Source organism: Agelaius tricolor, unplaced genomic scaffold, assembly GCF_023055355.1.
Source record: "Agelaius tricolor isolate 1412-34295 unplaced genomic scaffold, bAgeTri1.0.p SCAF_1, whole genome shotgun sequence".
Lineage (NCBI taxonomy): Eukaryota > Metazoa > Chordata > Aves > Passeriformes > Icteridae > Agelaius > Agelaius tricolor.
Window position 1 is genome coordinate 85818385 of NW_027269261.1, and position 12371 is coordinate 85830755.

General features: G+C 38.2%; 1 protein-coding gene across 27 annotated transcripts in view; it reads left to right on the forward strand.

The window, feature by feature from the left end:
- Positions 1-12371, forward strand: part of DLGAP2 (DLG associated protein 2) — a 456578-nt gene that overhangs the window by 308174 nt on the left and 136033 nt on the right. The gene's annotated exons all lie outside the window — the stretch shown is intronic.

Consider the following 12371-nt stretch of genomic DNA (forward strand, 5'->3'; position numbering starts at 1 on the left):
GTTAATGATGAATGCTGCTTTGCTGCAATTCATCTAAATAGGCTTGAGGTTTTCTGAAATACCTCAGGGACACAGATATTATTTTTTTCAAAGACTTCTTCACTGTTGGCATGTGATGCTAGATTTCAGCTTCTTTTTTTTTTTATTTTTTATTTCTGAAAGTCCTTTAATAGTCTAGGGAACAGATTGTTGTCTTCAGCACTGTCAGTAAAACTAAGATAGTGTTAAGAGGAATGAGCGTTCTCAGTCTTTGAATAATAGCTCGAGCTATGGTAGGAACTTGGCATGTGCAGTCCTGGGGGAAGAGTGTCTCAAATGCTAATCAAATATGAACTCAAAATATCCATTCTAATCCCTGGCTGTATCCCATCAAGGTAGTGGTCAGTGACCTGCTCATTTTCCAGAAGAAATAACACTTTGTCTATATAATGAGCATCATTTAATGAATTAGTTAATGGCCTGTTGAACTGTGCACTTTCCTAATCACAGATCTGCTAGGTCAAAAATTTAAATGGACATTTCATTCAGCACACCAGTACTGGGTATTGTGGTTGAAATAAAAGTTTATCTCTGAGTGTCTTCTCAGCCATATTAATTGCAGGTACTGTAGCATTTGTGTCAGAAGCACAGAAAGTCTCATCTTTATCCTTTTTCTCTGCCTTTGCCTAAAGTATGTGTAGGGTTTGGTAGAAAATGAAGATTGTATGGCTTAGGACAAATAACACTGAGTGGAATTTAGTTCAAGAGTGTCAACAACAGAATATCAAAGTTCAGTGCTATTTGATTAGAGCTGACAGATTTTTAAAGAACAAATTTTGAGAAAATACTATTTTGCAGCTAGTTTTGGCTAACTATCATCTTGATTTTATTTGGGGAAATGCTTGCCTAGTGAATTGAATCTGCTAAGTGTTGGAGTTGTTTTTTTTTAATTTCTACAGAATTTCAGTAACATTATTTTTAATCTTCAAAAAAAGTAAGATCTGTCAGCTTAGACTGGAGACAAGCTTGAGTTTAAAAAAAAAAAGAGTAAAAAAAAAAGTAACCCAAAATAGAAAATGAAAGTCATCAAGAGGGTGGCGTATAATGAGCTAGTACACAAAACAAAACTAAAAAGGTCACTCACAGCTGAGCTCCTTTTGAGCTTCTGTAAAATTGAATGGACAGAATCACAAACTAAAAATAAGTTATCTTGCATTTATTTTATTCATCTAGTATAGATTTTATCCAAGTTCATAACTTCTTTAGTTCTGTTAATTTCTTCCAGTTCTGTTTGGCCCTTGACGTTTTTTTTCTCAAGTAAAAACCATGAGGAGAAAGTTTGTGTGTACCTCTCTTGCCTTTAGAGTCTTAGTTGGGATGTAACTGTGCAAGTCCTGCTGTTCAAAAGATCAGTTTTCCAGATGAAGCTGCAGGTAAAAAAACAATGATTTTGTACCAACATGAAAAGTCTGCTCTGGGAATTTGTACTTGGGGGGGAGCGGGGAGGTGGTGGATATTAAAACATTATTTCAAATTGATTGAATTTTTCTTTAATTTGTTTTGTTTCTGAGCTCCTTCAGGCTCCTGGTCCAAAATAGCTCCTATGTTTTCAGTCTGGGTTGCTCTGGAGCCTGCCTCTCGTGGGTCAGTGAGCACTGAGCATTGCAGGTCACTGAGCAAAGCTTTCCAGGGGTGGGGATGCAGATGTGCTCTGGGGATGCTGGGCTGGGCATGCACAGAGTGCTGGTGTGTGCTCACTCTAGGGTGCAACCCAGCCATGGAGGTACCGAGATGGGAAAACAAATGAAAGTGCCTAATCATGCAGGAACTTGACAGTTGGGTGATTCATTCCTGTATTCAAATGCTAATTTCTATATCCTCAATCTCACCTGTTTAGTTTCCACCTAAATATATGCAAAAAGCAAAAATGAAAGGGATGTATGCTTTTCTTGAAAATATGGCAATTTCAGAGGTGAAGGAACTATATACCCCTGAACTTGGGAGTCTCACAGAGACATGTGGTATTGATGCATTGCCACATGAATTTATTTTACTCTTTAGGATTACTTGGTCTCATTTCTTTGGCTCTCAGCTATGATTCATACTTGTTTAACAAGAACTGTATAAAGGGCTGTTGATACAGAGGTATTGCAGGTACTACTAGTAATTTCTTAGCCATTTATATAACATAACCTATACAAAGTCTTAATGAGTTCTGCACAATTCTTGATCTTGTTTTATGTGAAGTCAATGATTCTTTTTTAGTTAATTTAGTTAATAAAGAGCTTTTAATTAATTCTTTTTTAATATTTTATTAATTATTGGTTTTAAGTGCTCTGGGGTATTTCATGTTAAGGGTACAGAATGAATCAGAGTAATTATATATCTCATTCATTACCACCAAACAGAACTTAAAGGAACTAAAAGAAATAAAAAAAATATTTGGACTCTACCAGATCCTGCAGAGCTACATGGTATATCTCTGATTTGCAAATGCATGAAGTCATGGCATGAATCTTCTTTAATGAATCATGTATTTTTTAGAAATATCTAAATTTTAATTATTTGAAGGCAGCAAGGGCTACAGTATTTATGATATTGGGTTTGTCAAATTATCCCAAATGTTCAGTTAAGGCAGCAATTTTTCCAAACTGTCATTCAACTATTCTCAGTGTGGGCTCTGTTTTTAGACTGTGATGCTGCAGGAGCTTGTTGCAGCACTTCACAATGTTAAAAGAAACAGGTCAAAGGAAGACTTTGAAATGCTAAAAGTCTCCTAAAAAAAGTATAATCGGGTGTTTTAAACCAATAGTCCACAAAATCTCATATGAAGAAAGATATCAAATTGGAATTTGAGCCAAAGGCAAATCCTTAAGGAGGACAATTTAATTTTATTATTGAAAAGAGGACAACCATGCTGGCAGTCAAAGCTTCTCTTCTTGCAAGCTTTGACTCCTCATCTAAAACCTGCTGTCTTCAATTTCCTCATTTTGATGGCATGGATTAAATGTACATTGTTTTCACAGGTAGATATACAAAATGCTTTTAATTAATCAGGTAGTAGCTTCTCAAATACAAATATTAAATATCCTGTATTGATGGGGTTTGTGTTTACTGTCATTATGTACTGTCCAATGTTACTCCTTGGCTACATGTTTAGGCCTGCTTGTAGCAGCTGAAGGTTGTACTTAGAATATTTTACAAAATAAGCAGTTGATATTAGTACATATTCTTCTAATATATATATAAAAATATATAAAATTCACAGGACACACTATAAATCATGACTGTTTTTATCCTCAGTGGCCAGTTATGTAGTCCAGCAGCACTTTTTAATGAATTTTAGTTGTTTGCTGTATGCAAAAAAAAGATTTTTAAAAAAACTGTTTCTATTTTCATTCTAATTTTATAGGTATTAACTTATCAAATATCATTTTTCCTAAAATTATATCACCTCAGAATGATTTTTAAATTTATAGTTTTGAAATATATATTTATTTCAGACCTTTAAATTTTTCCTTTTCTTGAAATGAGCAGTTGGAGCTGTGAATTACAAAAACTATCCAAGGAGAATAGATGTTCATGTTACTTTCTATGAGCAAAGTGATTCTGCCCAGAAGTTTTATGCATTGCATAGATCACAAGTCAGGTATTTCTTTGCTGTTACAAGATTTTGACATTAATAAATCATACTGCTATATAAACACATTCTTATGAAAATATTAAATGACACTCTCAAAGCTTAAATGCCACAAGCAGTCTTTACTACTTCAAAGTAAATTTGCTGATAGAATTTAAATTTTATTTTCGACATAGCTCTAGAATGGTTTCCTTATTCCAATTTCAGCCAAGGAAGTGATCATAATGACCAGAGATGATAGGAGCTGGTGCTTTCCATGGTTGTCTCTACCTCTAAATAAATATGGCTGTATTTCCTGTAATCATAAATTTTGGAGGTGTTGTGTAAGGCTTATCTGTCAAGATCAGTGACTTGTGTATGTCTGTTTGATTTTAATGCAAGACTAGGCACTGTTAATTAATATGGAGATGACTTTTTACGGTTCTGGTGGTTAGCAATCAATTTTTCAGAGAAGTTACTATTCTTGTTAGTTTGGCAGGGATACTCAACCTCCCTCATAGGTCAAGAACTGGTTATTGCTGTGATTATGAGTCTGTCAGAGGGGATTGCAGCATTTGTCCTGTAGGACAATAAAGGCTCATGCACTATTTCAGTAGCATAATCTAATCTAATGCTCATTTATTGTGTATGTTCAACTGCAGGATAAAAATACCCTTGTAATAATTACTCTGGTAGGTGTAATGCTTTTTTCTTTTTATATCAGCTGAACGTTTCAGCCTTCATCAAAGCCCTAGATCATAGGTAATTAGTTGGTATGAATGAGGTGACAGGCTGTACATATTTGTTTGGATGGATGTAGAAATAGAGGATTATTTCCCTGTGTTAGGATCTTTGGCTGTAAGAAATCATGCATTGCACTGTAGCTGGAAAAAAGAAGCTAACTGCCATGTTTACATTTTATATGTTCTTTAGGTGGAGTTCATAAGTAGAACACATTACATCTTACTCTTGATCCCTGAATTGCTCCTGACAAATAACCATGTAACCTACCCACAGGACAAGTGATTGTGCTCCAGCATCACAGCTTCTTTTCCAGCTACCTGTGCCAGTTTCTGGTTTTGGTGCACTTGCCAAAATGAGAAAATAACTTAGAAGTCAGATAAATTATCTGCATCCTTATCACATGTATAATTATGGTGAAGTAAAATGGTGAAGTAAAAAAAAAAAATTATTTTACCTTCTGCATATTTTTGTAGCAAGGAAAATCTATGAGGAGTTGAGTGCCTTAGGGTCCTTGACAGGGGCTCAGCTCAGGAGAACTTCAGAGCCATCACTTCATTACAGAGTCTATCAAATGCATTGTCCAATATAGCTTGCTTTCAAAAGCATCCATTTCCCATGGACAGGTGGTGATTCACTTGCTGACATCAATCAGATTTCTCCTTCAGAAGGAATTCTTCCACCCTCACTGAGAAAATAGTATAAGACATCATTCTTTGCAAGGCAAGGATAGCAGGCTGCAATCCTATACTTCCAGTAGGTAGAAAATGATGGTGCTCCCTGTGATCTTTAGACCACAGCTACTCAAGTGTGAAATTTCAGAGTACCTGTAGTGAGAATATTAGTTCTGCTGTCTTTTTAAGTTCTTATTTTAAATTTTTTTCACTTTTTTTTTTTAATTTAAAAGTTCGGAGCCAGATGTTTTTAAAAAGCACTTTAAAGTGATTCAGATTAATGACAAGATACATGGAACCATTGGGGAAGCAAAAGACTTACAACTCTGGGAGTATGTCAGCAGTGTGTTAAATTAGTAACTGTGTGTAGGCTCAATATGAGACTTAACAGGTGCCCCAGATATGGTGTGCTGAATCTCTGCATTGAAGGGAATTTTATTTTGGTAACTGAGAGGAGGAAGGAGAGAAAGAAGGAATTGGCCAGTGAAGAAGCTCCTTCTGCACATTCCAGAAAGAATCAGACTAACATGAGAGACAGGCCAGCTTCAGATGCCTTTCACTGGATCTCCTGCACAGGAAGGAGAACTAGATTTGTATGTGGTGAGCTGAAAATGGTAGAGAATCCTGTGTAATATGGGTGAGAAGAGAAAGAAGCACTGTTCTGCATGTCTAATAAAATCTGTGCCTTCCTCAGCATTTCCAGCATTTTGTCTGCTTAGAGTCCTACAAGACACACTTTTGTATTTCATAAACTGCAATGACAATGAAGTCCCTAGAATGGAAAGCAGCTATCTTAGCTAAATTATGTTGCCTGTTGCTATGGAAATGGTAGCTCACAAATTTTTATATAAGTGCTTGAGGTACAGTACTTATGACAGCTTATCTAAAAAACAAGGTTTATACTTCATCCACCATCAGGTTTTTGCTTTATTTTAATGACAATATTGGGCAGTAATCCCCAAGAGCAAATGTTGAAATAACATACCATTCCATGGAAATATCTTTCATCATAATTAACTGGGCAATGTTTGAATTGCAACATAATCAGGAAGTTATCAGCCTTTGAATCTGATTTTTATATCCCTTGCCAATGTTTTGAATACATACAGTTACAGGAAAATGCAAATCATTTTAAGCAAACATTATTTATTCTGCATGTTGCAATTAAGACTCTACCTGCCTTCTTTCAGTATCACCTTTATATCTTTTTTTTTTTTCAGGCTGAGATGTAGCAAAAAACCCTCAATATTAAGAGAAGCTTCAGAAATAAAACCCAAGCCCTCATAACTTTTATCCAAAACTTCCTTTCACGTTACATTTTATAAAACATTCTCACTGAATAAAGCCAAAAATTTGTTTTCTTCCTGCAGAGAAGTACTTGCATTCTCATAACACTTTCCACATCATGTAAGATGCACACACTGTACCTGTTTATTTCTTACTTAATAGAAAAGTGTTATATTTGTCTTGAAATCAGAGACCGGAATTTGAAACTCATATTTTTCCCATTATTTTAGCAAATTATGTAGTTGCTAAATAAACCGAAATATCTATCTGCAAGAGATCAGAAACAAACCAAGCAAAAGAAATTTTCCCTGGAACACTATATTTATGTTAAGCATGTGATCCTAGTAAGGTAACTGAATATTATACAATAAAAGCAATTCTTTAGGAATGTGGAGATGCTGTAGTGTCTTCATCTCAAAAAATCAGAGAGCAAGTGCATTCCTTGGGCAAACAAGTCAACAACTAACACAAGACCTGCGCAGTGTGGCTTCAAGCATTGCTGGGATTTTTGTCACAGTAACAGAAGGAAATTATAAGTAGTCATAAAAAAATTGTCTTTCCTCTCTCTTTTCTTCAATCAAACTTTCCTCCATGTCTGTAATTATCCAACCTCTTCTACTGTAGGACTAGGTCACCCCTTTTTTTACATCTGGTGTGAGTCTCAGTGCAGCAGTTCAGTGAGCCATGCTGCCCAGTGCCTGTTACTGCACCTGCCCCAAGGGCTGTGGTCTGAGTCCCCTCTCTGGTGTGGGGCCATCCACACAGCCAAGTGCCAGAGCACTCCCTGTCTGTGTGCCTGGGTGTGTTTCAAGGACTTAGGCTGGCAATGCATCTTTCCCAAAAACCAGTTTGGATGCAGGCATCTTATTAGAGGAAATGGAAGAGGGGATGAAAGGTTTCAGTGGTACAAACCAGAGCTGTGTAGTCGCAGCTGGCCTCAAGGCCTGTGTGATATTTCATTTACACAAGCTCATGGTTTAACCCCAGCCAGAACAACCACTCACTCACTCCCCTCCAAGGGGAGAGAATTGAAAGGGTGAAAGTGAGAAAACTCCTGTGTGGAGATAAAGACAGGTTAATCGGTAAAGCAAAAGCTGCACACACAGGCAAGGCAAAGAATTAATTCACTACTTCATTCAGCTGTCCCCAAGAAAGGTCTCCATCATGTGTAATGCTGACTTGTGAAGACAAAAGGCATCACTCTCAATGTCCCTGCCTTCCTTCTTCTTCCCCCAGCCTTGTCCTGACACATAGGATGTGAGATATCCCTTGAGTCATTTGGCATCAACCATCCCAGCTGTGTTCCCTCCAGGCTCCTTGTGCACCCACACCCTCCTCACTGGTGGCATGGAGGGAGGTGAGGAGCAGAACAGGCCTTGGCTCTGTGTGAGCACTGCTCAGCAATAACAAAAACACCCCAGTATCATCAGCTCCAAAACACAGCCCCACAGCAGCTGCCGTGAAAAAAATTAACTCTACCTCTGCCAAAACCATTGCTCCATGTAAATAGAGCGTATACAGGTATAATCCTGAGCAAAAGTCTGCACTGGTACTGAGACACTGTCTCGTTCTGACTGTTGCACTTGTTTCTTCTCTAACCATCAGATAGCCAAGTTTTCCCTGTTAGGGCCTGCACAGGACTGGGGGCAGCTCCTCCCCTGCTGTGCATTATTGTAATGACTTTGAAGGTAATTGAACCATGACACTTTACATTGGCTGAGAAAAGGGTGCACTTCTCTGCCATTTCCCTCCCCTGTCTACCATGAGGATGACCCAATTCACCTTCACTCTCTAATATCTATGGAGCTTTCTAAAGATATTAAAGTCCTAGCTCAGAATATTCTGACTTGTTTTTAAAACAAAAGCTTACAGCCCTTCCTGCCTGGTCTCACAAACAACTTTCCTTGCATGATCTGATTCCTTTCAATTAAACAAGTTTTGTTGCCAGGAACTTGTCTTCAACTACATTTATTTTCCAGTAATTTCTGCAATCCTTCTGCTCTGATTTTTCTGTTACCTGTTGGTAATTTAAGATGAGGAATACATTTCACTCTTTCAAACAAACCCAGTTACTGTTCCAATTAAGAAAGTGACAGGACTCTCAAGTAAGGATTTGCTTGGTGCACTGACTTCTGTCAAGGTGGATTATAGCTGTTTGTTGATTGTCACACATTTTAATGATATCAGTGAATTTCATGGTCTTAATAGATGCTACACTTTTCACTCCTCATATACTCTAAAAAGTTAAACAGTGTGTTATTTTGCTATTTAAGATCATAGCTTTCTGTTTTCTTGACCTCTTTCTCTCTATTTTAGTGCTTAGTCTTTAAAATATTGCCTGCACTTTCCATGGCCTTTTGCAAACCTTTCCAAAACATTTGTTATGCAATAGGAGATGTGTCTGCAATAAAAATTACAGATATGATTATATGAATGTTTCAATCTTTTTATGTCTTTGAAGGCATCTTTTTTTATTGAGGCAAAAGCACATTTTGTGAACAAGATCTTTCTCATGTGAATACCAAAATCTTAGTCAATTTGCACAATACAGCAAATTGTTTTTTCTTGAAATAGAGGTGTTTGGGGTGTTTGAGATATTTTCCATACATACATAGCTGAAGTCAAACCTATTTTCCCATCACTGCTAGATATGCAAAGAATGCTAGATAAGTTTCAGCCATGTTAAGACAAGACAAAAATGTAACTATCACTGTATTAAAGCGTTTTCATAGAAGACTTTATATTCTTAATATTTCTGAAAAGTATACAAAATTAAATTTGTATAAACATATAGACATTCTGGACCAGATTTAGTATAACTTTCTTCTGGATTGTTAGTGCAACTCACTGTTCTCAAATCCTAAGTTCCACATCCCTAGAAACTGCATTACTGATTTGCCTGAGTTTTTATTACCAGACTTTGGCATGGAAGCAAGTATGAGCAATAGCTGGAAGTAAATATAAGCATAGCATAGCATGGCAGGGCCTCCCTTAGAGCAAGTAGGTCACTTCTGGAAGCTGATTTCCATAAATTAGGCAGTAGAGAAGTACAGCCTGCGGCAGGACAATGGCTGCTGGAAGTTCTCAGCTCTGAGTTTGCAGTTCTGGATGTGAGCCTCTCCACCCTGCACCCACATGGGTGTGGGAAAGGGGAGGGCAGTGCCCTTCACCTTTTGTGCCCTGCTCTCCGTGCTTCAAATTGCTCAGCACTATGGGCAGCTCAGCCCACAGTGAGCACCTTGTGCTCTGGGTGAGCTCTGGGCCAGGGCTCAGGGCTGTGCAGTGCCATGTGTCAGATGGTGAATCAATGCTGGGCTCACAGACTGCTCAGGCATTGTGGTGTAAGGGTTCCCCGTGTGTCCCTACATGTATGAGTCATCTGCTGCAGGGGCTTGGGGTTAGAAATACTCTACACTGGTAGTAAAGAATATTGTTAGTAACTACCTTCTAGAAATGGTTGTCTTATTTGTTTTGCTTTGCAAATTCACTGCTTGTTTTCCTAAAAGATAATTTCAAGTCTTGCTAAATCAACATATATGACTATTCATCTTAAGTTGAGGCAAAATGAACAGAGTTAAAACTGACAAGGTTTGGTTGCAGGAAGGATGAGTTAAAACTGACAGGGTTTGGTTGGGACGGGGGAAGGCAGGGGCTATGGGTATTTCTTTGCAGTATGTCACAGCTGAGTGTGGGAGGTTGTGCCATCAACTACCAAATTTGGGCCTTACAGAAAAACTTGTCTGGAAGAGGAGACAGCAGGGAAGAACACTGCTTCCAAGCAGTGACCAGTGTGTCTGTCTCTCATGTTAGTCTAACTGTTCAGGTCAGCTGTTTTTCTGCAGTGGAGATACAGAACAAGAACTTTTGAAATGAAAAAGATTTATTCTTTGGGTTTTACTCAAGAGGAAAAAAAAATCAGCTGGGATTTAATAAGACTTGCCTGGTTCATTTCGTTTTTCCTTTCGAAGAAATTCACTGTGGAATCCTTGACATGATTTATTTGCACATTAAGTATCTGATTCTACATTTGATTTTCAGAGGTGACATTCATTCCACCTAACTCTAAGTATTTACACTCTAGGTGGATCTGTTAAATCAAGTTACCTCAGACTCTACAGTAAATGGAGAGAAGCAAATATTTTCAGGACAAGATTCATCTGTCCTATTTAAGATGTCTGTTTTAAGATTAGATGAATAGCAGCCTACTCACCCAATAGCACTTTATCTCCACATTGTCTGCATTTGGACTCAAGAGTGTTTCCAAGATTCATTTAGGCAGCTGAGTTTTGTTCTTTTTGAGCTGAATAAACACACAAGTTATGTTCAGGCTCCTAAAGTACATGGAAGTATTTTGGTAGAATTATAGCCAAGTAATATAAATCTCTTTTTTGGGGTTTTGATGAATGATAAGTAAATGCTTTTTCCATCAGCTACTCTGCATAAGAATTGATAAGGTATCAAGTATACAGGCAAGTCTTAATTAACCAGGATAACTGATGAGCATGATAACACGCACAAAATTAGTTCCTATTTAGGCAAATGGAAGTACTGAAGTCTAATTCCCCATGAATTGTGTTCATTGTCTGACTTTTCATCCCACATAACAGCCCATACAGTGGAAATGTTGTTGCTACCCTGCAGCTGTGGAGCATTGCTCAGCTAATACCCATGTGCCATCTGGGCACTTAGCTGCTGCCAGCTCCAGTGTCATGCCCTGATTCTGCCTAAGTGGAGTCACTATTGTGCATTTCCCTGATGAATTTTCTGATTTTCACAAACTATCTCTAGTAATTTTCATTCCCTTTTAAATTGGGTCTTGAGTTCACAGTTAGTTGCAAAAACTGCCAAACCAATGGACAATCTGATTGCACAAGTCAGGTCTTCTTAAAGTTCTATGCCAAAAGTACAAATAAGGAATATGTAAATGAGAATATGGAGTGAAATGGAAGTTGCACACACTAATATTAATGATGCTCTGGAAAATGGAGGTGAAAGTCCTTAAATTCATATTTATTTGAGTGATAAATCTTTGTAACACAGTGCATAGGTAGGCAACTAAACATGGGGTCAGTCTGTACAGAATTTCCTTAGGTCAGTCTGCAGCGTAACAAACCTTCAGATGGAAAAATGCCAGATTTAGTAAGTGAGAATCCAGTGTTTGAAGTGTTGTTACAGACACCCATTGCCAGGAAAGGAGGCTGAATGGAGCATGGTGTTGGTAGCAGGCATGGAAGGCACAGCTGGAAGGGCTCGGGCAGCAGCCCCTGTTGGCTCTGAGCTGCCGCCAGCCGGGCGAGCAGACACAGCCCTGCCCGGGCAGGGCAGGGACCTCGCTGCTCTCAGCTCCCCTTGGGAGCACCCTCAGTGCTGCTCCCACCTGCCTCTGCACTGCAGTTAGCTCAGCAGTGGAACTTCTGTACACTGAACCCTGCTTTATGCTCCCATTCTTTGTTTTTTATATCTTTTTGCATAATAAATTTTAGCTGAGCGGGTACATGGTCTTTTTTAACACAAAGAGCTTGGCAGATCCTCAGGTGGATAAACAGGCTTAATTGTGTAAAAACTAAGCTAGATCAATTTAAGATGGCCAAGCCTGGCTCCCACACTGTAATTCATGGTTCTTCTAGATGTCTATACTTACACTCATTTTGCTCAGCCTCTGAGCTGGTCATTTGTGAGCAAGTTTCAAGCCAAAAAACCTTGCAACCATATTTAATGTGATACAGTTTGGAGCTAGAAAAGCCCTGCTGGGGACTGAGTTGAAGCCCAGCACTGTGCTAATGACAGCTTACAGGGTTATCACGTGGAAGTTGGCTCAGGCATAATCATCAAAGCCTGGCAAAATTCTTTACAGAAACCCTCAGTACCAATAATCTCATGCTGTATTTTACCTGCAGTTTGTAAAAAGGAAGAGCTGGCTGAAACATTAAGCTAACTAATAAGGCTTGCAGAAGAACAGGATTCAGAAAACATCATTAAAGCAGATGATAATTGTGAACAACACCTCTTCAAATATGATCTTTAAGACTGAATAGAGTGTCACTTAAAATGCACTTCTAAAAGTGGGCTCT